This window comes from Perna viridis, chromosome 12 (genome assembly GCF_037379345.1).
Source record: "Perna viridis isolate PV_CMFRI_1.1 ecotype Kerala chromosome 12, ASM3737934v1, whole genome shotgun sequence".
Lineage (NCBI taxonomy): Eukaryota > Metazoa > Mollusca > Bivalvia > Mytilida > Mytilidae > Perna > Perna viridis.
In genome coordinates this window covers 30,226,433-30,247,011 of record NC_142456.1, presented here as the reverse complement: position 1 = coordinate 30,247,011, position 20,579 = coordinate 30,226,433, and positions in this window count along the sequence as shown.

Here is a 20,579-nt window from a genome sequence, read left to right as displayed (position 1 = left end):
TTGAATAAAGCATAAAATTTCAAACATCAAGATTTAATTTAAATGTTAGCGATAATGATGTATTCTTATCTGAGAAAATGCGCAATATGTACAAAAAAAAAATAATAATAATAAAAAAAAAAAAATAAATAAATAAAATAAAAAAAAACAAGCTATATAACGCATACACTTATCTTTGTATTGTAGGTTTCTATTATATCTACTTTCAGTTTTTAGTTGTTCATGTTTGCCACAATGACAACATTCGGAACTGATTTCTCAGCATCAAATGAATGAATGTGTTTTTTTATTTATATTTTGTAAATGGGTTTCGCATGACGACTTTTAACATGTCTCCTTTTTTCTAGGTTCCCAGCATGTCTTCTTCCTGTTTACACTGCAATTTCAAATTCCTCATGTCTGTTGATTCCGCATGGGATGATCAAAATAAACTTTGTTAATATGACAACAATTTTTAGGACCCTAGCAAATATTATAAGCTTTGAAATAATCTTTGTCCATTCGAAAAATTCACAGCAGTTTTCATCAACTTTTATCAGTTGTTTTTGGATTTTGAACTACAGAGTACTCTTAGTCCTATTTAATAAAGTGTTTTTATTTTGTATCGATCTCAAGAGTTAAATCCGAATTTAACATATTTTTATAGTTCATGGTATTGTTGCATTTTCCAAGCACTGTCCCAGGATAAGAGAGGATTAAGCTGTCAGAAACATGTTTAACCCACCACATAATGAATGTGCCTGTCTTAAGCCACGAATATGTAGTCCAGTGTTTGTCGTTGTATTTTATTTTTATTGTTATTCTCTTACGTTTTTTAATAAATTATGTCGATTTTCGTCTTCTATGAATAATTTCATATATTTTGGGGCCTTTTACAGCTTGCTTTATGGTATGGGTTTTACCCACCATCGGAGACTGCGTGGTGACCTGTAGAAGTTTATTATTTGTTGCTTGGATTTTGACGAATGACTGCCTCATTGACAATCATACAACATCTCCATTTTTTGTATAGTAATATAAATCAATAATAGAAAAATATATGTAATTTTGACGTATTTCAACAATATGAGTCCTTAAAAACTTTCAAAGACGATCGTTTAATGTTTTACTTTTTTATTGACACATCTATAAAAAAAACTACACTCTACGCCCAAAAACATCTTTATATTTTCACCTGGTTTTCTCAGACAAAGTATCAATAAAAAATACGTCCAACAGGATTTAGTAAACACATATCATTAAATGTCTTCAAAAAGCCGTGATTTTCGTGCAAATGCCAAGATAAAAAGTAGGACGAAATATAATAAAGTTAATTAATGTCTTAACAAGAGATTCAATATTAAAACCAATTAAACATTATTCAAGTATAAACAATTATACCGTAAGAATAACCCTTACAAATAATTTTATTCAAACATTCTCCCACACTTAAAGGATTCCGTTTAAATTTTCGAGCTTTATTTAATACATTCTCATACAAATTAGGATGGAAAATCACCCTTTTGATTAAGTTACGCTTTGAACAGTTTCTATGTTTTTTGCCGCAGAGTTGATCTTTTTGGACAATGATAATAGCCTTATGTCTGTACTCCTTAAATTGTTTAGCGTTTCTTTACCTTTGTAATGATCCCTTTTATTACATTTAGACTGAAAATAAATTTCAGCATTAGAGCCTTTCAACATTCGTATTGCTACATGTAGCATTCTACGAATTTGGTGTGTTTGTGGACTTATATTGTATGAAATATAACATTTTAAGTATAAAAATATTTACACTATCTATTTACAGTTCAAGTGAATTACATATCCTATCACAATCTAGTTTATCTTGTTCCGATGGAAAAAGTGTCATGTTTGAGTTGAAGCGCGCATTATTTAGTGAATAGAATAATTACTATTTGGCCTAAATGACGGATTTAAAATGAAAAAAGCGAGGGGAAAACGAAAGAAATAAATACAAAATATGACTATAATTGCAGCTATAGAACAAAACTGAAATGCAAAACCATATTTGACATTACTGTCGTCTTTGTTTCATAATCAATTTATTTGCTATTTAACATTTGAAGGAAATGGTCTCCAGGTGATAAATTATAGTTTTTAAGTAAGGGAAATGCTCAAGAAACAACGATCTTAAAAATATTACATGAGAAAATAAACCATTTATCGAATTTTATGAGGGTACAATTTACGAGTTTGACACTGATAAGACGGACAAGACGTCAATGTATCCAATTAAGAGCGGCACTTTACCGACTTTAACGTCTCCTACTCTAATACTATGCACTACAGATTATACTTTTTTGAATACTACAATACACTGCTACTACTTACAACTGGTTCATGCTTTCAGAATTAAGTGGAATCTGTGAAGCTCATTTATTTTTGTTTCATGTTCTTTATTGTGTGTCTTTTTTTATTTGTGTTATCTATGGATAATGTTCTTTTAAGATCAATCTATCCCCTTCAACAATATTAAGGCTAATGAAAAAACAACATCAGCCATAACCTCTTCCATTAAACTGCTACTCCTACAAATAAACCACCATTACTACAACAATTAAATTATCACTAGAACAACAACAAAACAACTAAATATTCATAATATCACTAGAACAACAACAAAACAACTAAATATTCATAATATCACTAGAACAACAACAATAACAACAATTAAATATTCATAGTATCACTAGAACAACAACTAAATATTCATAGTAAGACCAGAAGAACAACAAAATCCTCAAATATGCCAAATATTTATAGTTCCAACAGAACACCAACAACAAAAAAGCAACAATGACACTAATATTGATAGTAGCTCCAGAACAACAACAAAAACAACAACAACTACACAAAAACACCAAAACAAAAAAAAGAAAAAAAATACACCAAATATAAGTAGTTCCACCAAACTAAAAACATCAAAAACAGCCACTACACCAAATATTAATAGCACAACCAATACAATATCATCAAAGACAACTAAACCAAATGTTAATAGTTCCACCAAAACAATAACAACAACGAAAACCAACAACTACATCAAATATTAATAGTGTCACTAAAACTAAAACAATAACAAAAACCAACAACTATACTAAATAATAAAATTAGCACGAGAACAACTACTAAAACCAACATAAAAAAGACAAAATGTAAAAAAAAATATAAAAAAACAACTACACCAAATATTAATAGTACCACCAGGACAACAACAAAATAAATTACAAATAAATTCGCCCCAAAATTAAATTTTCGGTCGTTCATGCATGCATGAACGACAAAAAATAGATAAATTAATAAAATCGCCCGTTTTCTATAATAAACGCGTAAATGTATTGAATTTCACGTTCCATGTAGACTGTAAGTTTAATATTAAAATGATTGCATGAAATGTTTTAAACGCAAAATATGTTCTATCATCAATGTTTTATGGCTTATTATTTTAAATTAAAGTTTATGAGAAGTTTATGGCGACAGTGGAGGAAGTCGAGAACTTACGTTTTTCATTGTAGTTGGCGGCTTTTGTCATTTCAATGGATAAGCTGTTGGTTGAATCTGTTTGCCGGAACAGTAAGGGAAACGCAATTACAGATATACTAAAATCCTGTCACAACAGTATTTGTACATATTTAATAACGAAGACAATATACTCTAACTCTAATTTAATTGGGCTTTTATGACTATATTCGTATTAAAATTAGTACAAAAGAATATCAAGAAAATGTAAACATTTTTCTGAACTTTCCTTTCAATCAGAGCAAACAAAAAGTCACGTTTTGAACTTAAATACTACCACTGACGTTTATATAATTAACAAATATAGCTAGCTACTGACAGCGTATCTAACTAATATGATATATCCAGCAGTTGAGCGTAAAGGAAACGTGATGGCAATAAATGTGGGTACATGTGCCTTGTTATAAAAATTATTTACTTTCTGAAGTTGTTTTTTAAGTAGACAAAAGCAATAATACCGTTACAATTTTTTAAAGTTACCATTTTACATGTGTTATCGTATATTAGATACATTTGGGAAGGACAAGTTTTCGTTTGAATACGAATTGTCGTTTTAGTCAAAGATAGATTCAATGCATCAAAATCAAAATAAATCGACATAAATTTGAAATTGGCTTTCAGAAAAAAGAAAAAAAGAAAAAAAAAAGAAATTAGTTTGTCTATGTAATATAAATTCAAAATATACTTTTTATTTGACAATATCGTGTAATGTTACATTTGACGTTTAATCTTTCTATTAAAAGAGTAACTTAATATTCAACATCAGCTCTAGATATTTTATAAAAAAAAATAAAATAAAAAATAATAAAATAAAATTTTTAAAAAAGTTAATTTGGAACACTCTTTGTTTTGATTTCGAGATTCACGAAAAAAAGTTCATTTAAAAAAATCTCGTTTAACTAGTATCACCATACCTGCGTAGCTGCTTATATAGGACGTGTCCTTCATATCTCTGTGAATATTATAAACACTGCACGCATTACAAAAACTAAAAATAGTTCCTGTAAATCATTCTGGTCATTCCCTTTACTTTGTACAAACAACTGTTCGTTGGGTACCAAGTTCTATAGTTTTCGTTTTTCGTTAAAAACCACAACTTCAAATTCCCTACGAAATTGTCAATTGAAAACACAAATTTTTGTATTGAAAAGTCCACGAAATAACTACATGTTGATTAATCATGAAAAGTGATATCAACAAATAAAAGATTATTTATCAGAAGTTTATTTTTTATTGATATATCTTATGGCATTATTTGTACTGTAAACGTACTTTAATTCGTGGATACCAATTTTCGTGGACTAGGGAAGAAACACACGTTCGTGGATTATTGAATTCGTATTTTTGAGGTTTTCATTTAGCACATCTATGGAATTCTCCTTTTCGTTGGGAAACAAATTTCGTGGTTTGGCTTGCCTATAAAAACAACGAAAAATGGTACTCCTCGAACAATAGTACTTTCACAGTATATTATTAGAACAGAGAAAAGCTTTACAAAGACGGTTTAACGAAGTTTTTCAATCTGACATATTAACACTCGTGACCTTCTTCTACCTAATGTTTCATAATTTATTTATTTCTTTGTAGAGATAATGGTTCAGAAATTTTCAGACAAAGTCAATTATAGGAACAGATAACGGAGATAAGGTAATACAAATCAAACTGTTACATGTCAGGTTTAAAAAAAAAAAAAACAAAAAAAAAACAACTTAAAAAATCTTTTAGGTACAAACAATGGATCTGGCTGAGCTGTATAACATTGTGTACTGGCAGAGAAAAAAAATGTTTCCTTGTATGACTTTTAAGTATTCAGCGATGCTATTTTTATACACGCGTTGCCACGATATTGATTTAATTAATAATGGTATAATTAGCGAGACAAAAAATATTATTAGAATGTCTTTTTTGAAGACGCATTTAATTTCTTGCATTCTAAATTTCTATAAAAATATATGACGTTAAGTTTATTTTTCTAGCAGCTACCACACCACATTGACCTTGATCAGATAAGGTTTAGCGACGAAAGCAGCTAAATATCTCGTTAATCAAATTATACATCTTCTTTATGATTTGGTCGTTTTATCTACGTCTCAGATGGCTTGATAATTATGATATCACGGCTATAACAATTGAATACGAAAGAGAGATATAAAAAAAGAAAGTTTCCGATTTTCCAACTTGTTCACAAATCGTTGTGACATTATTGATGTTGTTCTCAATAGCAACAACCAACTCGTGACGTCATAGACGGGAGATCGTAAGCATTTCAGCCCTTGTAGATGCGGAATGCAAAGCATTCTGTTCTTTTGAGAAATACACATTTTACGTAGAGGCTGTTTTGTGATATGAATAGGCAAGTTGTTTAACACATTTTAAATATTGGTAGGTGCCAATTAAACTGTATTCCAAATTTTATTTCAAATTTGAACGATATATTATGTATGTGACGCCGAGTATAATCATAATTCATATTCATATATTTATGATGTTGCATACGATTAATATCGCGTTTTAAGGATTTGGATTATTTTGAAAACATCAAGATAGAATTAATAGTAAACAACCCCCAGATTCCCAACTCCCCAAAAATCATTAAAATCTCCTTGAAGAGTTAATAATTCGCACGCAATACTAAAGAACATACAAATACAATGTTCATACATATAAACGAGCAGCAGAAACATATGTTTTTTTTTCTGAGGAATTGCTTAAAGTTTAATCAGACAACCTACCCTACTGTAAAATTATTCAGCCTACCGTGAATCGACAATTGCCCCTCCATATGTATTATAAGTCTCAAGATAACAAACCTATCTTGATTCGAACGTTTGAATATTGTAGTTGTGTACATCAACCTGTGTACTTCAGTAGTTTGTCTCAGAACATATTACTCTCGACATCCTTATGTAAAGTTTACCTAATTTGTCATATGAGTTTTTCATTTACGTTATGTATGCGGCTACTTTTGTTAAAGCGAATTGAGGATTAATGCTGAATTGACGACAATAGGACAACTTATCAAAAATGAACAGGGCTGTTGATAATTAGAAATCAAGTGTGCGCCTTTTGTTTTTATGAAAGAGCCCTCCGAATTGCTAATGAAAAAGCTCGTTCGGGGTAGACGAAAGAAGACAACTATGAAACGATGAACCAATTCGTTCTCATGGTGCAGATGACCTAACAATAACGACCAAAAAGTCAATGATGATGACCATTAAACTTTTGTAGTGAATACTTACTTCTTGTAACACCATACCTGTATTCCAGAATGGAAACTGTTTGTAGCACTGTTAAACATTTCCTTGTCATCTAATAGGAGAATATACCATTGTTGATAATCACTTTAATCACTTTCGATATTTGTCGATATCACTATAACAAACCCTTGATGCAAATTTGTTTATATAACATTAAAATATACTTTTCTTTTAAAAGGAAGTATTCATGGTCTTGTAGAGTTTAATGAATTTTGAAATTCGCTAGCGTGGTAGTTCCTTTTCTAGTTATACAAATTATGTGCTGGATTTTATATACCATGGTTTCACCGAAATATATGTTCATATCTGGAACTACACATACAAAGATGAATTTCAAAGGCTCCGAAATAAATAAATTTCTGTTTACTCTTTTATTTAAAGACAAAATATTAATTACTGATTGATCAGTGTAAAATGAACGAATTCAAATTTTTATTTGAATTCATTTTGCCATAACTCGAACGATTTCGGCACAAGTAAGTAGTATACGCATATGAAGGAAAAGTTGTATGGCGGTCATGGCATATTTATTGTAACAAGATTTAAATATTGTTTTTATCTTGGATGCATTTGCCCAATAATACCGGTACCAGTTTTTGGTGTACTTTGAGTTACCTGTATCTTGTTTTTGCTTTCCTTTTAAAGTGCTTTATTTCAGCCTAACATATTTTTATATCGCATCAATATCCTTGAATATTGTTGTCCCCTGCTTATTGATTAAGAAGTGTTTCTATCTTAGAAATGTGATTGTAACTATGATAAAAGTTAATAAAGCAAATCTCATGACAAATTCTAAGCTAATATAAAAATCATAAAATAGCTAACTACCAGTATACTACTAGACAGCTGATATCATTCCTATGAAAAAAAATATTGACACACATTTTTTAAAGTTTGACAGTGTACCTTCACACTGCTGATATGCTCTAAAATGTCACTTATTATATTTACCTTCAGATATCTTATAAGACAACTCAGCGACGTTCTGAAAATGCCACCATGTTTTTCAGTAGAGCGAGAAATTTCCCGTTCTTTGACTTGCATGCATATCAACTCTCATTGAAACAGTAATCTTTAGGAGAGTTGAAATTAAACTTCGATATACTGACTAATATTTTGATATTTTTTGTAGAATGAAAACGGCGGGTTCAGTTCTGTGGTTTGTCACTGCTTTAAGTCTACTGCTGTTATGTAGCTGTTCAACTCAGGAAGTTTTATTTTCAAAACTACAAGATTTGGAAGCACGTCTAATTACTAAAGCATTCTATAGAAGCTCGAATAAAATAATCCAGAATAAATATCAGATCACTAGTAAACGAATTTGCCAGCTACTTTGTGATCTTTGTACAGAATATAGCCGTCGGCTAGGAACTCTTTGTATGCATCAGTGTCATATGCCTTATTTCAAGGATGATGTCATATCGATTTGTAGGACTAGAGTTCTATTTACTCTTCAACTGTAGATGTAACTAAGGTTTAACGAATGTGTGTGCTTCCTTGAATGTGATAATATCAACACTGTAAAATGTAAAAACCCTCTTTTAGGAAACTTCTATAGAACAATTGTATTATCTGTGCTGCTATCAAATGTCATATCTTCAAATCTATAAAAATGTTATTTCTTATGTTGACAGGTTTTATGCAACATTCACTTATAATGTAAAGTATGCGAGTACTGTAATTGTATTATTTTTGCGGTGCACGAATTGTGGCTGTTATTTTCGGTGTGGATAAAAAAGTGCGAAAAATGATAACCGCTCATCAATATTTTACACTATATAATGTTAATCAATTTTTTCGGAGAATATGTTCATTGAGAATCTGTGAAAATAAACAACCGTGAAAATTAATGCATTGAAAGTGCGCTAATTCAATTGACGGTACTGCGATGATGCTATTGGTTTTTGTCCATGACATTTTATTGCAGTATGTTTATTAGAGAAATTTGTAAACATACAAAGTACAATTTAAACAAAACACAATGTACATGCACATCAACAATGTCATTGTTTTTTCTTCTACATTACACACTGGTTAAGAAGAAAAAAGATATGAACTCGATGTATTGTCAACATTGTGAACATGGAATGAATCTTTACTACAGAACTTTTCATCTCCAGTCCTTTACATCTGGTACACCTGTTATCTGGTACACCTAGATACAAATAAATAGTTCTTGGTAGAGATTTCTCATACTTTGTAAGAAAATAATTCCAAATCATCTTCCAAATATTCAGAGGAAGTTGTTTACAAAATGATGGAATTTTTAATCGACAACATATTTGTCCAGTGTGGTGGACGTGTTTTTCAACAAACGGTCGGCATTCCAATGGGAACAAATTGTGCTCCTTTACTTGCTGACCTATTCCTTCACTCTTATGAGGCTGACTTTATAGCTGATCTGATCAGAAAGAAAGAATATCGTTTGGGTAGATCCTTCAATCTCAGTTTCCGCTATATAGATGACGTATTATCTTTAAACAATCCTAATTTCGGGGATTTGATACATCGCATCTACCCAAAAGAACTTGAGATAAAGGATACTACAGACACTGTGAAGTCAGCCTCATATCTTGACCTACACTTAGAAATCGATGGTAAAGGAAAACTATTGACCAAACTTTACGACAAATGTGATGACTTTTCATTTAGAATTGTTAACTTTCCTTTCATCTGTGGCAACATCCCTTCGGCTCCTGCGTATGGAGTGTTCATATCACAACTCATACGTTATGCCAGAGCTTGCCGAAACTACGCAGACTTTTTGTATCCCGCTAGAACTCTAACAAATAGGCTTCTAGAACAGGGTTATGTTGCTACAAGATTGAAGTCTTCACTACAGAAGTTTTATGGTAGTCATCTTGAACTCGTGGGTCGTTATGGTGTATCCATCAGCACCATGAAAACTGATGTATTCAACGGGTCATAGTTTTCCTTTCCTCGTTTGTCTACCCCGGACTTGACTTTTTATGAGCAACTCGGCGGGTGTTTCTAGAAAAGCAGAGGATGCTTACCCTACCGGTGCACCTGGTCCATGCTCCCAGTTTTTATTGGAGTCCGAGTTGCTCATTTACTTTTGTTACTTTGTATGTATGATTTTAGTTACTTTATGTTCTTTGTTGTGTATGTCTGTTTTCCATATCTGGTCTTTGTCCCTGGATTACATTCTTTTGATTACCGCTATAACCTTGGTTCCCTTGATTTCTCTTTTACATAAAATTCCAAATTTATCTATTCGCAAAAAATCATTAACATAACAGAACCTATTGTTGTACCATGTTTTGTTTAAAATCAAGCATAAGGTTTACCATCTCATTCGGTTAAGTACGTCTACTACTACAGAAAATCTTCAGTTTTTGTTGTTTTTCTATAACAGACAACCTTTGACAGTCAGTCGTACGCGACAGTATTTGTTATAAGTGAAAGAGTAATCAAGGGAACCAAGGTTATAGCGGTAATCAAAAGAATGCAATCCAGGGACAAAGACCAGACATGGAAAACAGGCATACACAACAAAGAATATGAAGTAACTAAACTCATACATACAAAGTAACAAAAGCAAATGAGCAACTTGGACTCAACTAAAACCTGGGAGCATGGACCGGGCGCACCGGTAGGGTAAGCGTCCTCTGTTTTTCTAGAAACACCTGCCGAGTTGCTCATAAAAAGTCAAGTCTGGGGTAGACAAACCAGGAAAGGAAAACTATGACCCGTTGAATAAATCAGTTTTGATGGTGCAGATGGATACACCATAACGATCCACGAGTTCATGATGACGACCATAAAACTTCTGTCGTGATGACTTCAATCTTGTAGCAACATAACCCTTTCCAGAAGTTTGTCGTAAAGTTTGGTCAAAGGCGAAGGGATGTTGCCACAGATGAAAGGAAAGTTAACAATTCTAAATGAAAAGTCATCACATTTGTCGTAAAGTTTGGTCAATAGTTTTCCTTTACCATCGATTTCTAAGTGTAGATCAAGATATAAGGCTGACTTCACAGTGTCTGTAGTATCCTTTATCTCAAGTACTTTTGGGTAGATGCGATGTATCAAATCCCCGAAATTAGGATTGTTTAAAGATAATACGTCATCTATATAGCGGAAACTGAGATTGAAGGATCTACCCAAACGATATTCTTTCTTTCTAATCAGATCAGCTATAAAGTTCCCATTGGAATGCCGACCGTTTTTTGAAAAACACGTCCACCACACTGGACAAATATGTTGATGATTAAACATTCCAGCATTTTGTAAACATCTTCCTCTGTATATTTGGAAGATGATTTAGACTTATTTCTTACAAAGTTTGAGGAATCTCTACCAAGAACTATATATTTGTATCTAGGTGGACCATCTTTTTTGGAAAAACAACAATGTATAATGTATAATAATGAATAGCCAATCTTATATTGCAAAATAAAAGTAGTCCAGTAAAGTTCGAAAGGTGAATGAAAAAAAACAGTTTTGTCGTATGTCTATTTACATTTAGGAAAAAATATCGTAAAACTTTCGTTGTGGTACAAAGTGTCATGTTTTTCGACAATGTCATTTAAATGTGAATATAACTTTTAACGACAAAACCTCTTTGGAGATTCGACCACCAATCTCCTGCTAAAACAGAAGTAATCACCACAATACTACAAAGGCATCTATAATATAACATTTTCTATATTCCACATCACATTCGAAATAGTAATTGAGCTTACATTGTACCGGAATTGTAATTCATCATTGGATAATCCAGTAAAAATCAATCATTTTTAAAAATATACGTACTGCCCCCATATCACAAATTACCAGATACACGGGGACCAGTTTCGCAACTTTATATTTTACCCATTTACTATTTAGTAACTTTGTTGTCATATTATTGAATGATTTAATATTCTCTCAAGTTCCCAATGTAGTTTAGCGCAAATCTACTACACAAATGACAATGTATTGCTAGTGTTACCAAAACTTTAACTATGAGCACCCAAAAAACTGCAAAGTCGATCGGTTAACAGGAAATACACGAGCCACTAACCTGGGTACAGGTCATCACAAAGAAAGCTGTATACCAAACATCTAAGTATTCCCTCAAATAGACGATGAGAAATCTGTTGCAAAAATTTCAATTATGTAGCACCTAAAATACTACAAAGTCGATCGGTATAACGGAAGTAGATTAGCGACAAATCAGGAAAGAAGAGACATTTTGTGTAATATACCAAATATCTGACCATTCCGTCAAGTAGGGGTTGAAAAATCTGTCACCAGAATTTCCATTATGCAGCAAAACTTTATATATAGCTACAAAGTCGATCGGTGAACAGGAAGTAAATGAGTAACAAACCTGAAAAGGGGAGACACGGTATAAGTCATCTTGTTAAAGTACTATACTAAATATCCAAGCACGCCCTCCAGTAGAAATCTGTTATGAAAAAAGTGTAACGGACGGACGGACAATGTGATTGCAATTTAGCCCCAATATTATTGGTATTGGGGTTATAATTAAACATACACTTAAATGGTTAAAAAATGATAGAAATAAACATAACAAAGAAATGAACGAACTGTAAAAAATGTTCAAATGAATAAATCTATTCCAGTACATGTAATTAGTTGATGATGTCAAACATAGAGTACTTTCGAAACTATAAAGTACTTGAAATGGTCCTCTAAAACCTGCATTACTCCTTGCATCTAAATTCATACATGATACGCCATTGATAACACAGCACTTATCAAAAAATGTATGGAATAAATGTCTTTATTTCCGAGATTAATTCGAAACTCCAGTGTGGTGTGATCTTTTACATAAAATTAATGAAAAATCAAATGAGTCTAATGAATGTAACGAAAATACTATATACAATGGAAACCATGAATACATGGAAAAACACAGTTGTTTTTACACATGAATCACCAGTACTGGAAAAAAAAAACCACACAATTGTTTTAAACACACCCTAAAAAAAGTCGTAGAAAGATAAGCAGTTCTTGCTTGTTGCAAGATACTGGACTCGTCGTGTCACTTCATCAAGGTAATGTCCGGTTAAAATGTGAAAACAAATTATTAAGAGATGGAGTTTATCCTTCAAATTGGAAACCTTCACTTCTTAGTGGTCAGTTAGATTACGGCGACGACCGTAGACAAATGTCATGATAATTTTGCTAATCTAATGTAATGGTTAACATATGCACATTTATGATAGAAATTTGCAGACTGCATATTTTATGCACAGTAAAGTATGCCTAAACAGACATCTAAATATTTTAAAATGTCTCCTACATTGAAATTTATTGTCTTATGCCTCATAATCCGTGGTCAAAATATCAAGCTTCAAATAAAAATTGAAAACAACAATTGATGGACATGTTTTGTTTTTTTACGCGTACCCTAAATATTTTTTCTATTTTGTTTCAAAAAGAATTATTAATATTTTAAATGATTACCTACATAAGGAATAGATGAATGACAAGGGTCAGAGGCCGCAATTATTATTTTTGTTAAACCAGTTTCTGGTGTAAAGGTGAAATTCATCTTCTAATCATCTGATAATAGGGAGGGGTGTGGCCTACATAGCAGGCCACGAATCAGTTCTGTTTATTTTATTGTAGATTTAAAATTGAGATACGAATCTAATTTTGAATGCACAGACAGATTTTTAGGATGTGCAGTAAATCACAATGGCGAACTTCTAGAAAGATTAATACACTATATATGGAACGTTGAGCTGATTTGAGTAAGTTAGTAAACATTTCTTACCTGAAACCATGACGATGTATGATCCACACGTCCAGTCCCCTGCTCTTCGTTACAAAAAAAATTGTGATTGCACCGAAAAAGGTTCCCCCAGAAAGGTTACACTACTTTACGACCGATTCTCGATCTTTTAAGAAGTGTGTACTTAATTTATCGATTTTCTTTTTATCAGAAAAGAGTATTCTTAGCCGAACGAGTAATTTGTCATAGACATCGAAAGCGCGAAAACGGTGCAAAGGTTTCCACAACTCTTCCATAATCACTTGGTGAATAAATCTATATATCATGACTGTGTTCTTCTTTGAATGTAACGTCCGATAAAGTAAAAAAAAACATTCATTGAGATATGGAGATTGTTTGTCATTTGTGATACTGACATTTAGTAAAATTATGGTGACGACCTAGAAATAAGCCATTAAAGGATGCTTACAATACTAGTACAAAAAGACGTCTGGATATTTTATAATCTCATCCCTTTCATTTAAATTTCATGTTTTCTGTCTGATTAGACGCCCATTCTAGGTCGTTAAGTAAATATGTACATATTATATCGATTTTTGTATTTGACAGTGTATTAAGGAGGTTGACCACGGGTAAGGGACACAACTCTTACATATCATTGGAACGTTTGTATTCAGCATTTTATATCAATCTCATGTAAGCATCAAAGTAACGGACTGATTTCATCCTTTTTCAAAGGAAAGCTTGAAAGACTTAAGTGAAATTGAATGTGATACAAACATTTAATAAATTCTAATTGAACAGCAAGGGCAGCTGTCGATTTTTTTATCATGTATGATCATTTATTTTGTGTCTCTTTCATATCATATCACGTTCATGTGCAGGAATACATATTAATAGAAATATTCGTACTCTATGATTTAGTTGTTTCATCTTCTTCTTGGACGGCTTGATATTTTGCGATATTACTTTATGGGAGGATGTGAAATGATCTGGAAAACTCTCTGTTGTGAATGTTTGTGTAATTGGGGCCCATTGTAGATTAATTATATGCAACGTTGTTCTCTTGTTACAGCTGATGACGTCATAAATTGACTATCCATGCATTTTTCAGGCAATTAAAAGACAGAGGACGTCACTGGTGACCCGGGGTTACAGTTGAGCGAAGCTTCTGGAACGAAAATATTATCCGGGCTTCCAGGTTAATTCATATGATGCTGTCATTATATTTCTGTTTATTCTGTTTATGTTAATGTTTTGATGTGTGAGATTACACATGTTTGGTGCATGACGTCATTTTCACACCAAAACCCTAAAGATCTGATAACCAATCATTCCTAATGTTTTTTTACAGATATGTTAAAAATCTTGTCAAGTCCGAGAAATAAAGAATTATCTGTCAACAAATTGATAGGAATAAAATACGAATTACGATAAACAGTTAAACAATTAATGTCTAAACTTTTGTCGGTTGAAAAACTAAAAACAAAAGTAACTATATCAGAAACCGAATCGATCCTTAAAATATCGAAATATACAGTTTTCTGACATGCAAGTGTTGTTTTTCCCAAGTAGGGCGGGGTTTACTCTGCGTTCATTAAAGACCCATGTGTGGCATTGAGTTTGGGTTTTTCTCTTTGACATACTTACAATCCATTCTCCTTATATGCAAAATTATGTAGTAAAACTATCGAACATTGATTAAAAATAATCACTTTGATAAGAATTTGAATCGGTTTGGTTCCTTTAATGATAAGATTTACCTCTCTTTACACATGATTCAATAAAATATATCAAGTGTATACATGTATTTATAAATAGAGGTAACAATGTAAGATGTGTTTTAACATTTTATGACAAACAATAAATTCATTAGCCTTTGATCGAGTATAAGAAAAGAACGAGCACAATCCACACATTTTGTAGAACTTATCGATATTTTCCAGTATTGTGTATATTCATTATGTGATTGCATGACCATTTTCATTAAGTCCTTACATAATTTAGGCGCTCCCAGACCGCTAAGAGTACACGATTTGTATAAAGGCGGGAAACTTATAATATATATATGTACGTATTTCAGGATGGGTATGTTACTAAATCAAACATTTTTATCGGATGGACTCAGAAGTTATTGTAAATAAGCCGGGTAATTTGGGTGAATCAGCTGTGGATTCTCAGAAATTCAGAAAGCCAATGGTATATTTTTTTTCTACACGGTCACGAGGTCCGGAAGGTATTCACCAAGCCAGTAGTCACGGCTTATCTGACCTCCAAGTATATTTTATATCATTTAACCATATATGCAGTGTTAAGAATTCCTAAAACACTTGGTTTTATTCTTTGTAAACCACACGGTGTTAGATATGGTTTACTATTTCCTAAGTTCTGGTTGGAGTCCTTCTTGTTTACAATTACGTTGGATTTAGACTTACTATAATATTGTAATGCTGCTAATTTGAGGTAACTCATTGAAACAGGTGTGCATTATACAGGAATTTGCAATAGACATATGACAAATGTTTTTTTTATTTTTATTTTTGAGAATAGTATCAAAATATCAACGTAACAGTTTTCTTCTCTTTCAGTTATTTGCATTTATTTCATAAATCGTCTTGCATTTGCTTAAATTTTCAAGTCAAACAAAACGTTTACACATGGAAAACGTTTACACATGGAAAACGTTTACACATGGAAAACGTTTACACATGGAAAACGTTTAAACATGGAAAACGTTTACACATGGAAAACGTTTACACATGGAAAACGTTTACACATGGAAAACGTTTACACATGGAAAACGTTTACACATGGAAACATGATACAGTAAAACATGGAGGACGCTTACCCTACAAGGGGAACATTGTCAACATTCCCTGTTTTTGACGAAGTTGCTCATTTACTTTTGTTTCTTTTTTATTTTGACTATTTTATATTTCCTGCTGTTTGTGACTTCTTTCCTGTCCAGTCTGTATCCTTGGAATATAATTTTTTGATTTCCTTGAAGTCATCACAACAAAAGTTTTATGGCCGTCATCATGAACTCGTGGATCGTTACGGTGTTTCCATCTGCGCCATGAAAACTGACGTGTTCAACGTGTCATAGTTTTCCTTTCCTCATTCGCTTACCACGGACTTGATTTTTTATGAGCAACTCGGCCGTTGTTTCTAAAAAAAAAAAAAAACAGAGGACGCTTACCCTACCAGTGCCCCTAGTCCATGCTCCCAGTTTTTATTGGAGTCCGAGCTGCTCATTTGCGTTTGTTACTTTGTATGTATGATTTTAGTTACTTTATGTTCTTTGTTGTTTATGTCTGTTTTCCATGTCTGGTCTTTGTCCCTGGATTACATTCTTTTGATTACCGCTATAACCTTGGGTCCCTTGAATGCTCTTACATTGATTACTCTTAGATATTGCAATTTCTAAGAATAAATTGCACACTTGGTTTATCTTAACCCTTAATTATTGAAGAAAATTTTCTGTAACATTGTAGGTTTTCAATTATTTTTTTCATTTGCGTTATCTAGTACATGCTTTACAGTAAATCAACTCTTTTTGAAACTTTAGAACTTGGCTTCTTAATCGAGAATGCTCAAATATTTTTTGTAGAGATAGTGAATTGTATTTCGTCATTAAATGTTTACATTCTATGTGTTACTGCAGTAAAATTACACCTATACGTATGACAAATATAGCACCTGCCCATGTAACAGTAAGACATTCAGGAATTTTGTCGGTGAACTGCTCCTTAAGAAAACGGAATATTTGGATCATTCAATTATCTACAAATATTATTTTTTACAATAAAGTACAATTATTCCAACTGTTTGGAAAATTCTCCATTCAAATATGGTCCCTGGATTCCTAAACTCCATAAGAATCCATACTAACAACGTTTCTTACCTGGATCTTCAAAATATACCACCAAACCTTCTTCAAAACTTTTAACTTCTATACTCACAGCTGTCAAAGAGGGTCTGCAGTCCTACCACAACACTTAATACTTCCGTAGTGGTATTAATTTAATGTGGATCCTGAAAAATTCGAAAGATCCTTTGGAGACAATCAATTCAAGTCTATTATCAGAATATAATAGCATTAAAACCTTTGATTTTTTAACACTGTATACTTCAGCTATATTCCGACGACATTTAATCAAGGGGAGACCAACTCTTTTCGCTGAACATAATCTAATAATACCCAATATACAGACGAGGATGTTTTAAAAATGCTGGAATTTTTAATCAACAACATATTTGTCCAGTGTGGTGTATGCGTTTTTCAACAAACGGTCGGCATTCCAATGGGAACAAGTTTTGCTCATGTACCAAAACTTTAACTATGAGCACCCAAAAAACTGCAAAGTCGATCGGTTAACAGGAAATACACGAGCCACTAACCTGGGTACAGGTCATCACAAAGAAAGCTGTATACCAAACATCTAAGTATTCCCTCAAATAGACGATGAGAAATCTGTTGCAAAAATTTCAATTATGTAGCACCTAAAATACTACAAAGTCGATCGGTATAACGGAAGTAGATTAGCGACAAATCAGGAAAGAAGAGACATTTTGTGTAATATACCAAATATCTGACCATTCCGTCAAGTAGGGGTTGAAAAATCTGTCACCAGAATTTCCATTATGCAGCAAAACTTTATATATAGCTACAAAGTCGATCGGTGAACAGGAAGTAAATGAGTAACAAACCTGAAAAGGGGAGACACGGTATAAGTCATCTTGTTAAAGTACTATACTAAATATCCAAGCACGCCCTCCAGTAGAAATCTGTTATGAAAAAAGTGTAACGGACGGACGGACAATGTGATTGCAATTTAGCCCCAATATTATTGGTATTGGGGTTATAATTAAACATACACTTAAATGGTTAAAAAATGATAGAAATAAACATAACAAAGAAATGAACGAACTGTAAAAAATGTTCAAATGAATAAATCTATTCCAGTACATGTAATTAGTTGATGATGTCAAACATAGAGTACTTTCGAAACTATAAAGTACTTGAAATGGTCCTCTAAAACCTGCATTACTCCTTGCATCTAAATTCATACATGATACGCCATTGATAACACAGCACTTATCAAAAAATGTATGGAATAAATGTCTTTATTTCCGAGATTAATTCGAAACTCCAGTGTGGTGTGATCTTTTACATAAAATTAATGAAAAATCAAATGAGTCTAATGAATGTAACGAAAATACTATATACAATGGAAACCATGAATACATGGAAAAACACAGTTGTTTTTACACATGAATCACCAGTACTGGAAAAAAAAAACCACACAATTGTTTTAAACACACCCTAAAAAAAGTCGTAGAAAGATAAGCAGTTCTTGCTTGTTGCAAGATACTGGACTCGTCGTGTCACTTCATCAAGGTAATGTCCGGTTAAAATGTGAAAACAAATTATTAAGAGATGGAGTTTATCCTTCAAATTGGAAACCTTCACTTCTTAGTGGTCAGTTAGATTACGGCGACGACCGTAGACAAATGTCATGATAATTTTGCTAATCTAATGTAATGGTTAACATATGCACATTTATGATAGAAATTTGCAGACTGCATATTTTATGCACAGTAAAGTATGCCTAAACAGACATCTAAATATTTTAAAATGTCTCCTACATTGAAATTTATTGTCTTATGCCTCATAATCCGTGGTCAAAATATCAAGCTTCAAATAAAAATTGAAAACAACAATTGATGGACATGTTTTGTTTTTTTACGCGTACCCTAAATATTTTTTCTATTTTGTTTCAAAAAGAATTATTAATATTTTAAATGATTACCTACATAAGGAATAGATGAATGACAAGGGTCAGAGGCCGCAATTATTATTTTTGTTAAACCAGTTTCTGGTGTAAAGGTGAAATTCATCTTCTAATCATCTGATAATAGGGAGGGGTGTGGCCTACATAGCAGGCCACGAATCAGTTCTGTTTATTTTATTGTAGATTTAAAATTGAGATACGAATCTAATTTTGAATGCACAGACAGATTTTTAGGATGTGCAGTAAATCACAATGGCGAACTTCTAGAAAGATTAATACACTATATATGGAACGTTGAGCTGATTTGAGTAAGTTAGTAAACATTTCTTACCTGAAACCATGACGATGTATGATCCACACGTCCAGTCCCCTGCTCTTCGTTACAAAAAAAATTGTGATTGCACCGAAAAAGGTTCCCCCCAGAAAGGTTACACTACTTTACGACCGATTCTCGATCTTTTAAGAAGTGTGTACTTAATTTATCGATTTTCTTTTTATCAGAAAAGAGTATTCTTAGCCGAACGAGTAATTTGTCATAGACATCGAAAGCGCGAAAACGGTGCAAAGGTTTCCACAACTCTTCCATAATCACTTGGTGAATAAATCTATATATCATGACTGTGTTCTTCTTTGAATGTAACGTCCGATAAAGTAAAAAAAAACATTCATTGAGATATGGAGATTGTTTGTCATTTGTGATACTGACATTTAGTAAAATTATGGTGACGACCTAGAAATAAGCCATTAAAGGATGCTTACAATACTAGTACAAAAAGACGTCTGGATATTTTATAATCTCATCCCTTTCATTTAAATTTCATGTTTTCTGTCTGATTAGACGCCCATTCTAGGTCGTTAAGTAAATATGTACATATTATATCGATTTTTGTATTTGACAGTGTATTAAGGAGGTTGACCACGGGTAAGGGACACAACTCTTACATATCATTGGAACGTTTGTATTCAGCATTTTATATCAATCTCATGTAAGCATCAAAGTAACGGACTGATTTCATCCTTTTTCAAAGGAAAGCTTGAAAGACTTAAGTGAAATTGAATGTGATACAAACATTTAATAAATTCTAATTGAACAGCAAGGGCAGCTGTCGATTTTTTTATCATGTATGATCATTTATTTTGTGTCTCTTTCATATCATATCACGTTCATGTGCAGGAATACATATTAATAGAAATATTCGTACTCTATGATTTAGTTGTTTCATCTTCTTCTTGGACGGCTTGATATTTTGCGATATTACTTTATGGGAGGATGTGAAATGATCTGGAAAACTCTCT